This window comes from Thermobia domestica, chromosome 5 (assembly GCF_964235325.1).
Source record: "Thermobia domestica chromosome 5, izTheDome1.hap1.1, whole genome shotgun sequence".
In the NCBI taxonomy this organism is placed as follows: Eukaryota; Metazoa; Arthropoda; class Insecta; order Zygentoma; family Lepismatidae; genus Thermobia; species Thermobia domestica.
This window is the reverse complement of record NC_137458.1, coordinates 29,805,546-29,809,807: the sequence shown is the minus strand read 5'-3', so window position 1 is coordinate 29,809,807 and position 4,262 is coordinate 29,805,546.

Here is a 4,262-nt window from a genome sequence, read left to right as displayed (position 1 = left end):
GAGTAAATTATTACTACAATATGTTTTGTTTCAAATTGACCAAATGCTTTATTATCGTTTCACATATCAGTCTTTAATTGACACTTTAAAACAGGAACTTCTTTAACCTTGTGGTGGAAGCTGCGGCACTCATCTTTGCTATCTGTGGTTTCGGGTTGGATCAACAAACAAGTTAGATTCAAAGTCCGATGTTTCATATAGTTCGCGTCTCACTTTAAGTACATTATGTTTCTTATACAAGTTCATCAGATCGTAATGTATTGCATAAGCATATATCCAGTGCCGTAACATAGATTAAGCTTATTCCTGAGCTCTCAGCGGTGCATGTGATGTTTATTTGAGAAAACTAATCGTGCGTTCATTACGTTGAAATTTTATATTGATTGAAAATTACTTGCGAAACATGGACATACATGTACATATTATATAAGTATATAGGTAATTCGAGCTATATGTATATATTTTCTCTATCCAGTCAAAACAAGTGATTCTTAACTTTCTAGTTTTCTTTTGAATTAATTTTCGTAGTTTTGCTGCAATATGAATGACCAAAAAAATTTTTTTTCGCTGTACGAATTTCGTTAAATTTTGGATCCATTTTTACCCTACCTTACCTAGTAAAAGTTATATGAACTTATATGAACTTATATGAACGTATATGAACTTTAGAGGTAGACTATGCTAAGTCACTTTTTGGTCGAAATTGAGTTAACAATACTTTTTTAATAGACTATGTTCTCTGGTTTTCGAAGTAATCATAGCACATGCACTGCACTAGTAAACGTAACGGAGGATATAAGATGGGCTATTGATAATAGAAAACTAACGCTCCTGACTCTACTTGACTATAGTAAAGCATTTCAAACGATTGATTTTGACATATTACTTCAGAAATTATCATTATTGTTTAATTTTTCTGAACCAGTGGTTAAATGGTTTCATTCTTACCTTCACGAACGTAAACAAAAAGTAGTGATCAATGAGGATCATATATCGACATGGCATTGTATCGACAGTGGAGTGCCGCAGGGTAGCGTACTAGGTCCCCTTCTCTTTGCCCTTTACATTAATGATCTCCCTAAAATTCTCACCTATTGTAAATACCATATTTACGCTCATGATTTTCAGTTATATGCTTCTTTTCCCCGACAAGATATTAATAATGCGATTGAGAAAATAAATACTGAGTTAAACAAAATCAGCGACTGGTCTACGGCTCATGGGTTAAAATTAAATGCAACAAAATCGAAGTGCATCTTAATTGGCTCTCCAAGAATTCTCTCTTCTATTAATATCTATCAGCTCCCAAATATAAAATTCTCCAATACTGTTATTCCATTCTCCACAACTGTCAAAAATTTGGGAGTCATACTAAATCAAAATCTCTCCTGGTCAGATCAAATAAATGGAGTTTGTAAGAGAGCATTTGGTGCCCTGCATACGTTAAATCGACTAAGAAATTTCTTACCAATATCTCTGAAGATGAAACTTGTCAAGGTACTGGTGTTTCCACATCTTGACTATTGCGACTCAGTCTATTCTGATCTAACAGAAAATCAATCAAAGCGCTTGCAAAGAGTGCAAAATGCATGCGTTAGATTTATTTTCAATATAACTTACAGGGAACATCTCACATCCTTTTATATTTATATATATATATATATATATATATATATATATATATATATATATATATATATATATATATATATATATATATATAAACTGTCATGGCTGACGTTAGTTGGAAGAAGAAATTTACATAATCTTACCCTATTGTACAAAATACTTACTACGTCAGAACCATCGTATCTAGCCCGTAGATTTTTATATTTATCAGACTTTCATACAAGAAGAACAAGATCACAAGATAATTTCTTGCTCTCCATACCCAGTCACAATTCTGATTCATACTCAAAATCCTTCACAGTAAGTACTACACGCCTCTGGAACAGTCTACCTCAATTAATACACAACGTTTCCCACAGTTGCCAAATTTAAAAAAATCTGTAAATTCCCTTTTCTTAAGCAAAGATAAGGATACTGGTAGCACATGAGGCATCTTCGTTTTACGAGATTATTAATAACCCACATATGAACACAACCAATAGGTAACCTATGTTAATTTGTACAGCTTATATTTTCATACTTCTGGTACCGCTATATGCAATATGCATTTTAAGTTTCTCCATGTTATTTTGTTTCCTATATTGTATATTATTTTCATTTTTTGTTTTTGAAGTGTTTAACCATTTTTTTTACTTAAGTAGTATATTATGTGCTTCAATACTTTTCTTTTGTAATTGTTAATATTTTCTATATATTGGTGCTTTTTTTTTAAAAAAAAAATGTATGCACGTGGTTAAGTGCTCGGAGAAGGCTGCAGAGCCTTAACTTCGCCACGTAAAAGAAGTCATAAATAAATGAATAAATAAAATAAATAATAATGTATCTAAAAGTATCCTATTACTTTGTAACTACTTAGTATAGTTCGAAAACAGTACTATAAGTCTTACTTAAGGAACCGGTTTTTCGCTTCTCCTGTAAAATTACGAAATTATGCCTTTGTTTAGTTTATCTCTGAGGTCCAGATATAATAAATTCATAATCATAATCAACCATTATCAGTCCTCTGCTGGATGAAGGTCTTTCCAAGTCTTCTCTACAACTGTTTTGCTTGAGCAATTCTTTTCCAGATTACTCCCCAGCTGTTCTTGAATTCGTCAAACCTTCTTGTATAAGGACGTTTCCCAGACTGTTTTTATCTCGTGGTATCCTGTCTAGAATTGTCTTTGTCCATCGATCATAATTTCTTGCAATATATCCAGCACATTTTCCAGCCCATGTTAAAAATTATTTCATTAGTACCAGTCATTAGTTGCCAAATAATTCATTTCTACTGTAGGCTATATATTTGGCCTACAAATAGTTCAAATCCGCTACTTTTGGAGTACAGACACGCTAGTTTTTGATCTTTAAATCTGACAACACTAACGCAATGATTTAAATCAACACAATGTGAAGATCTCCGCTTGGTCTCGCAACTAGCACGCTTGGTTTCGGTTCGCGTGGTCCCGAATTCGATTTCCGGCGGGGGTACAGTTGAACGACCGAAGTGGTTCGGATTCCATTATAATCATTAGCTCCACGTCTCCTTTAGACTCCCTAGCATAATCGAGGGGCGTTAAACTAAAACAAACCAAACTAAACATCAACACAATGTGTATTACTAATTGTAAGTCCTTGAATAATTGCATATAGCTGTATAGTATGGATCGAGTTTGAGGTTGTCGGTGGTCAAACTAAAACAAGTGAAATGTAACTAAGGTGTAATTAGAACTTTTTAATAAGCATGGATTTGTGTACATCAGGCATAGGGCTTAAGGGAGCAACTAGTGTTACTGGAAAGTTATCAGTTAAATGTAATTTCAGTTACAATTTGCATTTACATATATTGCTGGAACCAAAACTTTGACATTAATATTATAAAGACTAAAAAACATAATCTTTTGAAAATATTCTTGCACCATAAAACAAATTACGAGTAATTTTTAAATATTTTGCAATTTAGCTACGTTATTTGCAGTATATTTAGAATAATATTTAGCAATTTATTTAAATTGGCAACACTGCTTAAAATAATGGAACTACGACTTGTAATTAAAACCACCAAAAACTATTGTTGTAATGTTATAGAAGCAAACGAAAGCAACAATCATTATACATAATTAACACAAATGCGTTATTTTAAGCAGTATAACAATCACTACCCAAGTATTTGGTATCTCTGAAACTGTTAGAAATAACAATTGTTGTAAATGGCATTATTATCACTTAAGTGTTTTGGAAGCATCTACATGATGAGACGTGATATGTCAGCATGTTGTCGAAGTAGTCTTTAGAAAAAGTTAAATGTTCCATTTCTGGTAACTTTGTTCCTTCATTCATTCGAAATACATTATACCACTATCATAGTATTTGACGCTAAGATACAAATGATGTGCATTACACCGTCTATGCCACTTGAGTTATTAGAGATCTCCAAAATGTTGATGTTACTGATCCTGTATTGTCCTTTGTTACACTGAATAAAGTATGTGGTATTGTGGTTTTATTTAATATCTAAATTAGAAATAGGTAATACCTTACCTAGTGCAATTTGAGAAAATGCAATTTTATTTTGTGTTGGCAACACTGTATCTTTATCTAGTAGGATTGTAGAGAATCTAGAGGAATTTTCCCTTCAATATTTCACAAAACAT